Source organism: Miniopterus schreibersii (genome assembly GCF_964146895.1).
Source record: "Miniopterus schreibersii genome assembly, chromosome: 16".
In the NCBI taxonomy this organism is placed as follows: Eukaryota; Metazoa; Chordata; class Mammalia; order Chiroptera; family Miniopteridae; genus Miniopterus; species Miniopterus schreibersii.
Genome location: NC_138116.1, coordinates 33607227 through 33616771, shown reverse-complemented (window position 1 = coordinate 33616771; position 9545 = coordinate 33607227). Strand labels below are relative to the sequence as shown.

The following is a 9545-nucleotide window of genomic DNA, read 5'->3' as shown; positions in this document are numbered from 1 at the left end:
TTTAAAATCTATTTTGTCTGGTGTAAGTAGTCCCCTGGCTTTTTTTGTTTGTTTCTTTTTTCAAGAAATATCTTTTTTACTTTCAGTCTGTGTGGGTCTTTCGATCTGAAATTAAGTCTCTTATAGACAGCATCGGTAAAAGTCTTGGTTTTTTTAATCCATTCAGCCACCTTATGTCTTTTGATTGAAGCATTTAATCCATTTGCATTTAAAGTGGTTGTTGATATATAGTTATTGCCATTTTATTGTTCATATTTTTATCTTTTTTTCTTCTTCTTTATCTTAAAGAAGTCTCTTTAACTTTGTTTTTTTGGTAATACTGGTTTAATGGTGACAAACTTTTAGCTTTTTCTTCTCTGGGAAGCTCTTATCTGTCCTTCGATTCTAAATGATAGCTTTGCTGGGTAAAGTAATCTTGGTTGTAGATCCTTGCTTTTTTGTTGCTGTTTTTTTTTTTTGTTTTTTCCCATAATCAAAACTTTATTGAAAAATTGACACCAAAATAGGACATCATTGTTGTATAGTACTTACAACATTAAATGCAAGTACATTATCTTGGTTGAGTAACTAGAATTACTGAACTGATGAGGCTTTCTGTGATAGAACACAAATTCAAGAATTTTAATGTGTATTGTTAGTATTGCCTTCTTCTAAATGAACACCCTTCCTTGAGTCTAGCCTTTCTTCTTGTCAGCTGGCACAACACTGTTGAACAACCGGCATAAAGAACCACTGTCTGAGCATGGCTGAAAACCGTGGTGATCTTGTAGCAACCTGGACATTTTACATCCATAAGATAAGAATTTGGACTTTGAACGAGCCATTTCTTTTTGTGTGTTTTTCTTTTCCTCTTCCAAGAACGGATGTAGTACACCTCTAGCCAAAAGCATGTCCATCTTTTGCAAGCCCAGCAGGTCAAGATCTCTGAAGTGACACCCCTTGCAAGCAGCAGGTCCTTGATTTTCATCACTTTCATTATTTTGTGCCCATCCCTTCTGGCCTTCAAAGTTTCTGTTGAGAAATCAATTGACAGTCTTACGGGAGCTCCCTTGTAGGTAACTAAGTGCTTTTTTCTTGCTGCTTTTAAGATTCTCAATTTGTCTTTAGCCCTTGGCATTTTAATTATGATGTGTCTTGGTGTGGGCCTCTTTGGGTTCCTCTTGCCTGGGACTCTGTGCTTCCTGGACTTGTGTGTCTATTTCCTTCACCAGGGTAGGGACGTTTTCCAGGAGCTATAGGGACTTCTCTTCCCAGCACTGGAACCCTGGCTGGGACCTCTCACTCCTCAAGGGGCACCTCTGCAGCTGAGGTACCTCTCCCAATTTTTAACTGCCACATGTGGGTGTGGGACCAACTTGTTCCTCATCTCTGTCCCTCCTACCAATATTACTGTGACTTCTTCTTTATATCCTTAGTGATAGAACTTCTGTTCAGCTAGACTTCAAGTGGTTCTCAGTGCTGATTGATCTGTAGCTTAGTTGTAATTTTGATGTGGTCATGGGAGGAGGTGAGTACAGTGTTTACCTACTCTAACATCTTGACATTTCTCTAGGGAGAAATTTTTTATAAGGGGCAAGATACTGGCATAGTCTTAAAGTGTCTCTTTACAGCCCTGGCCAGTATGGGTCAGTTGGTTGGAGTGTCATCCCATACATTGAAATGTCACGGGTTCGATTCCCGGGTCAGGACACATACCCAGGTTGCAGGTTCAATCCCTCATCAGTGTGTGTACAGGAAGCAACTGATTGATGTTTCTCTCTCTCTCTCCCTCTCCCTTTCTCTCTCTCTAAAATTAATAAAAACATATCCTAGGCGAGGATTTAAAAAATGTTTTTTTAAAAAGTGTCTCTTTACAGATTATTATTATTGGCGAGGGAGGGGGAGGAGTAACTAAAAGGATAACTATATAGTAGAAGATTCAGGCAACATCTTGACCAGAGGATTAAAATCACATCACCAATGAGGGGCAGTGGGCATTGTGCATCTCCACGTGAGGCTCTGAGCAGGCCACATCATCTACAGAGGATTCCTGACAGGAATACATGACCTGAGTCTAATCATAATGAAACATCAGACAAACCCAAATTGAGGGCCACTACTTTTTTAAATACAATTTATTTTTTAGAGTAGTTTTAGGTTCACAGCAAAATTGAGCAGAAGGCTCAGAGATTTCTCACACACCCCTGTCCTGACACATACATAGGCTTCCCTATTATCAATATCCCCCACCAGCATGGGACATTTGTTACAATTGATGAACTTACATGGACACACCATCACCACATAAAGCCCACTGTTTACATTAGGGTTCACTCTTGGTGTACATTCTATTAGTCTGGACAAATGTGTGACATGTATTCACCATTACAGTATCATAGAGAGTTGTTTCATTGTCCTAAAAATCCTCTGTGCTCAGCCTACTCATCCCACCCTCCCCAAACCTTATCTTTTAACTGTCTTGATAGTTTTGCCTTTTCCAGAATGTCACATAGTTGGAATCAGACAATACGTAATCTTTTCAGTTTGGCTTCTTTCATTTGTAATATGCATTTAAGTTCCTCCATGTCCTTTTGTGTCTAGATAGCACATTTCTATTAGCACTGAATAGTATTCCATTATCTGGATATACCACAGTTTATTTATCCATTCACCTACTGAAGGGCATCTTGGTTGCTGCAAGGGTTGACAAATATGAGTAAAGCTGCTATAAACATCCATGTGCATGTTTTTGTGTGGACATAAGTTTTCAACTCTTTTGGGTAAATACCAAGGAATGTAACTGCTAGATTGGATGGTAAGAGTATAGAGCATTATTTTTTTTAAGGAAGCGGATTGTTCAAAAATTGCAGTCATAAGAGATTAAGAAAGACTGAGGGATTGTTTCAGATTAAGGGAGAAAGAAGAGATGTGATATTTAAATGCAACATAAAATCCTAGACTGTGTCTTATGCTGGAAGGGGAAATGCACATGATTGGATCAGTTGATAAAACTGGGATGCAGATAGTAGATTAAGAAGAAATACATCAGTGTCGAGTTTACTGAAGATGATAAGTATACTATGGTTTTGGAGTGAAATCCTTATACTGAAGTGTTTAGGGTTAAAGGGCCATCATGTATGCAACTTACTCTCAAATAGTTCAGGAATAAAAAAATAGATACAGTAAGAAAGCAAATGGGGCAAAATGTTAATATTCGAGGAATTTGGATAAAAATTATATGGATTTCTTTGTACTATATTGTAATTTTTCTGTAAATTGGAAATTATTTCTAAATAAAAATATAAAGCACAAAATGACAACCAACCCAATTAAAAATGAACAACAGACTTGAATAGATAATTCTCCAAAAAAGATATACAAATGGCCAACATGCATAGGAAAACATACTCAATATCACTAGTCATTAAGGAAATGCAAATCAAAACCACAATGAGATACCACTTCATACCCACTTAGACGGCTAGAATTTTTAAAAAATTAATAAAAAACAGAAACTGACAAGTGGCGATAAAGATGTGGAGAAACTGGAATCCTCATATATCACTGGTAGGAATGTAAAATGGTTCTGCCGCTGTGGAAAATGGTACAGGGGTTCCTCAAAAAGTCAAACACAGAATTACCATACGACCCAGTAATTCTACTCCTAGGCATGCACCCAAAAGAACTGAACAAAGGCGCTCAAACAAATACTTATACTATGATTGGTCACTGCAGCACTAGTCACAGCAGCCAAAAGGTGGAAACAACTTAAACGCACATCAACTGATAAGTGGCCAAACAAAATGTGGTCTGTCCATGCAGTGAAATATTATCCAGTCATGAAAAGGAACGGGGTCCTGGTTCATGCTGCAGTGTGGCTGGACCTCGAAAACATGCTGAGTTAAAGAACACAGACACAGTCCTGGCCCGTGTGGCTCAGAGGGTTGGGTGTCATCCTGTGCACTGAAAGGTCGCCAGTCAGGACACATGCTCCGGTTGAGGGCTCGATCCCGGTTGGGGGCATGCAGGAGGCAGCCATCAGTCACAGCGATCTTTCTCTTTCTCTTTCCCTCTTCCTTCCCCTCTCTCGCAAATCAATAAAAAACATTTAAAAAAAAAAAAAGGGAAGCCAGACACAAAAGGTCATATATTGTACAATTCCATTCATATGAAATATCTCAAATAGTTAAGTCATATAAACAGAAACAGTTTAGTGATCTGCCAGGGGCCGAGAGGAGGAGGGAATGTTTAATGGGTTCAGGGTCTCCTTTGGGAGTGATGACAATGTTTTGGAACTAGATAGAGGTGATGGTTGTGCAAGATTCTGAATGCATCAAGTGCCACCGAATTGTATGCTTTAAACTGTTTAAAATTTTAACAAATAAAAAATAACTCACCTCAATTATTTTAAAAAGTTAAAGCAAACAAATAAAAAACCAGGCTGGCGACATGGCAAGAATTTGAGCATTGCCATCTGATAGGCAGAGGTTCAAATTCCAATGCTGCTGCTTCCTAGTTGTGTGCCTTGGGCAAGTCCCCGACCTTCTGAGCCTCGCTGTCCTCATGTGTGATAGAGAGAGAAGAACAGCTGTTTGAGGGGTGAACTGTGAGGGTGAGCCAGCACAGAGCCTGGCACAGGAAGCACCCAGTGAGTGCTGACCATTGTTATCGTGATGATGATGGTGGTGATTGGCCCTTGGCCTCTGCCATTCTGCTCTACCACACCTGGATGGTCTCAGGAAACAAAGGGAAGTTCAAAGTCTGGCCCTCCAACATGAGCATAAGCAGGCATTCTAGCATCATGGCCAAGATCCTGTACCCTGGAGCTGGGCTCAGCACTCCCTGACCATTTGATCTTAGGCAAATCAACCTCTCTGTGCCTCAGTTTCCCCATCTATAAAATGGAGGTAATAATAGTACATACATCATAGGGTTGTTGTGGCTTAAATAAGACGATGTATGGAAAATACCTAGATCTTTGCCTGGGATTGAGGAAGTGCTATGTGTTTGTTAAATATAGTAAGGTTATCCCTGGCACATGCAGACGAAACTTTGGTTTCGGCCCTGCTCTCAGAGCTGACGAATGAATAAATTACAACCTCAAGTATGAATGTATTAAAACGAACCCAGGCCCATAAATGTGCAAGAGCAATGCAGTTACTGAGTACTGAGATAGAGCTGCCCCATCCAGACGCTGCTGCTCCAGACAGGGCTTGTCATGGTCACCCCTTTCCAGGGCCCATCCCTCACCATGCCAGGCCAGAATGCCACCCCGCCTTGGCTTTCAGAGACAGGGGAGCAGCTCATGGGCTTAGAACTCCCGGGATTGGTCAAATCCAGGAGTCTGGGTGTTGGCCAGGGGGGCAGCATCAGAACACAACCAACTTCCCTGGACTCCTTGGCTTCCAAGCCTGGGCTCCCAGCAGGTGGCCCAGAGGGGTCTGGGCGAAGAGGCTTTGCCCCATACTTCCAGGCACATCTGGGGAATAAAGCTGAACAACATCACGGCTCAGGAGCAGGAGGCCGGCAAGGTGGCACCAAGTCACGGATGATGGGAGGGAAGCCTGGATTCCAATGCCATGAGGACACTTGCCCTCTCTGGGCCTCACCTTCCCTATTGAACATTGGCGGTCATGGTGGTGGAAGGGTCATACGGTCCTAGAAGGTCCACTCAGCTTTGCAGTTTGTGTGTATGTCTTCCCTCAACTCCTGTGAGGGGCTGGGGAAGGAGAGCCCATTCATTTTTCCAGAAGTCACCAGGCAGCCGCTGCTGCCTTCTGACCTTCCAGGAGTCCTCCTTTTCAAAGAACAGAAACATTTCCACAGGGGCACTAAAAGGAAACGCTGTGAAGGAGAAAAGCATGAGCTGGGGGAGACAGCTTCGAGCATGCTCTGGAGCCCCCAGTCACAGAGGAGGGCACTGGGAGGGAACGGGTCACCCCACGCTGACTGCAAATCCTTCACCATGGATCACAGCAAGACCCAGGATACGGGGCACTGCGGACTCTGCAGTCTTTGCACATTGGGGAATATGTTCAAATTCACTTTCCCGTAAAAGTAAATATGCATTTCTGGGCATATTCCCCAAAGAACTGAAAGTAGGGACTCAAGCAGTTACTGGTACACCCATGTTCATAGCACCATTATCCACAATAGCCAGAGTGGAAACAACCTAAATGACTACCAATGAATGAAGGAATAAGCAAAATGTGGTATAGCCACACGGTGGAATATTATTTAGCCTTAAAAAGGAAGGAAACTGTGACACATGCTACAACATGAATGAGCCCTGAGGACATCACTCTAGGCTAAATAAGCGAGACTCAAAATGACAAATACTGCATGATTCCACTTCTGTGGGGTACCTAGAGCAGGCAAATTCATAGAGACCAAAAGTAGAAGGTGGTTGCTGAGGGGGTAGTTGGAGGGGATGGCAATGGCCAGTTATTTAATGGGGACAGAGTTTCAGTCTGGGAAGATGACAAAGTTCTGGAGGTGGAAAGTGTTGATGGTTGCACTACAAGGTGAATTTCTTTTGCGACTGAATTATTGTACTTTAAAATGGTTAAAATGGCCCAGCGGTTAGGCATCGACCCATGAACCAAGATGTCACCAATTCGATTCCCAGTCAGGGCACATGCCGGGTTGCAGGCTTGATCCCCAGTAAGGGGAGTGCAGGATGTTTCCATTTCTCTATCCCTCTCCCTTCCTCTCTCTCTAAAATAAATAAAAACTTTTTTTTTTTTTTTAGTTTTAAGTATTTTTAAATGGTTAAAATGGTAAATTTTATGTTATGTATATTTTACCGCAATTAAAAAAGTAAATGCCGTGATCGTGAAATCAAAAAGTGATAACATTCTAGATTGCAGGTTTCATGGGATCGGTCAAATAAATAACGGCACTTCTACAAATGTCTGACATGTTGTCGTCATTATAGTATCATACAGAGTATGTTTCATTGCCCTAAATATCCTTTGTATTCTGCATATTAGTCTATGTTGATCTGAAATGTGTTCAAGATATGACAGTCAAGTGAAAATAAAGGAACACAAAAGTTATGTCCAGTATGGCCCCTTTCAGGTAAAAATTATCAAAATAAATATAAAAAATATATATGAGTTGGCCCATCATAAATCACTTGGCTGCCTGCCCCTATAAACTAATACAGAAGTTTCATTTGAGATTATTTTTCATGGAGGACCTTCCAGAGGGGTTCCCATTAGAATTTAAATTTGTGTGTGTGTTTTTTTTTAAATATATCTTTATTGATTTCAGTGAGGGAGAGAGAGAGATAAAAACATCAATGATGAGAGAGTCATGATCGGCTGCCTCCTGCACGTCCCAACTGGGGGTTGAGCCCGCAACCCGGGCATGTGTCCTGACCTGGAATTGAACCTCGATCTCCTGGATCCTAGGTCAATGCTCAACTGCTGAGCCACACCCAGCAGGGCTTTTTTTTTTTTTTTTTTAACAAAAGAAATTTTTCAGCCTCGAGAACAAGAGGTGAGAGGAAATCACCCAGGAATCATTCATCAGAAATTCGCAGGAAGGCCTCTTTTGGCTGCAAGCTACAGCAGACCCGACAGCAGCTGAGCAAGGACATTAATCATCTCGCAGGAGAGGCCGGGAAGCAGGAGGTTTCGGGATTGGTTACCTCGGAGGCACTATGACATCATCGACGACGCCAGTGTTTTCCATCTTTCCTTTCTGAGCTCTTTACAGGGCTGGCCTTTGATTACTTATCTTTTATGGCATAATAAATGCCCCCCAAAACTTATGACTTTGAACAATAATAGTCATTTATTACCTCTTGCGGTTTCTGTGGGTCAGGAATTTGCAAGCAGCTTATGGGATGCTCTGGCTCCGAGTCTCTCGCGGGGCTGCGAGGTCAGCTGGGGCTGCAGTCACCTCTAGGCTTGAACGGGGCTGGAGGGTCCATTTCCAAGGTGGCTCGCTCACACGGCTGGCAAGTTGGTGCTAGCTGTTGGTTTCTCTCCACAGGGCTGCTTGAGTGTCCTCACAGCATGACATGCGTCCTTGAATGTCCTTACAGTCTGGGGGCTGGCTTCCTCCAGGGGAAGCAATCCTGTAGGGACCAAAGCAGAAACTTCACTACCTGTCATGACCTAGCCTTCCAGGTCTGGCTTCGGTTGTATTCTATTGGTGACACAGGCCGCCCTGATTCACAGGGGGAGGGGACCTGAACACCAGTAGGAGAAGCTCACTGGAGATCACCTTGCAGGCTAGCCAGCACAGCCTTCATCCTGAGGATTATCTCCTCGCATGTGAGAAGGAGGGAGATTTGCCCTGAAATGTGTTCATGTGTAGTGATCAGGGAGGAAAATCTTTCCTAGGAATCCCCCTCAGGACCCACTGGCCAGGTCTGAGTCACGTGTCCGCACCCCAGCTGGGAAGGTGGACACCGTAGGGGTTGCCCGTGTTAGTGAGGAAGAAAGGGAAGGCAAGTGGCCGTTGGGCGAACACACATCTTCCAGAGATTGCTAAGCCCCTCAGTGCCTGAGATGGTCGCCTGCCCTACAAGAGCGAGCGAGCAACCACATTCCCAGGACACGGGGTGCCATTTGACCCTTTATGTTTGGAAGGTTTAAACGAGCTCCTGGTGTGGGTTAGGGAGGAAGAGAGGAGGAATTGAGGTTCTGGATGGACCTAGGAGGCCTCAGATGCCAGAAACACTCCTACCCCAGGGCTCCTGAAGCTAGAGAGCATCCTAGTGAGTGGAAAGTGTCCAGGAGAGAGAACTGCTGAACACTGAGAGCTGCAGGCGTGGGATCTCCAGGCTAGGGGAGCAGGGCAGCTGAGTTTCTGCACGTTTTCAAAAGGACAGAACATCATCAGGAGCAAGTCCTGGGGACTAGGCTTCCATAGCAACACCATGTGGTCAAAAGAAGTAACAGCGCCACGAACTATTCGGTGCATGGCGTAAGCCGTCCAAGTTCCTGAATAATTCAGGGTGGTCTCAAGACCCTGCATTTCTTGCTAATAAGACAGGTATGTGCAAGCATGCGTGGTTAATTGGGAAAATAAGAGTTGTGACCATATTGTATACCACACAGTGGAACCGACCATACACTGTATTTTTAGGACATCTACACAGGGCAAAAGTGTGGGAGGATATATCTCAAAGGGTTTATAGTAGTAGTTATCTCCGGTCACAGAATTATAGGTCATTTATTTTCTTTTTTTCTTTAAGTGCCAATAATAATAATAGCAAATACTAACATAGCACTTACCATGTGCTGAGGAAACTGAGGCACAAAGAGGCTAAATAACTGCCCCCTCTGGCCCTGAACACCATGCTCCTCTCCTCTTTACAATGCTACCTGCCTGTCCTATTTGTATGCACTGATTTTTCTGCAGTGCATCGCTTATGTAATAATATAAAAGAAGGAAAAAACGGTGGCACGTATAGTTTTTATCGTACAAAAAAATAATCCTATGAGATAACAAAACACCTGTGTGCTACACCTGTGGCTGCGGGGTCAGCGCCACGTGGGCGTAGCCACATCAGAAAGGCCCGGAGGGCAGGGGTGGCCCACAGAGGCCCC

The 9545-nt window shown here is 43.5% G+C and overlaps 1 pseudogene across 1 annotated transcript; it reads right to left on the bottom strand.

Annotated features, from left to right (window-relative positions):
* Window positions 1-634: 634 nt before the first annotated feature.
* Window positions 635-890, bottom strand: LOC308568835 (small ribosomal subunit protein eS27-like pseudogene; annotated as a pseudogene). The gene has a single exon. The product of its transcript is annotated as a small ribosomal subunit protein eS27-like pseudogene (transcript).
* Between the last annotated feature and the right edge of the window lie 8655 nt (window positions 891-9545).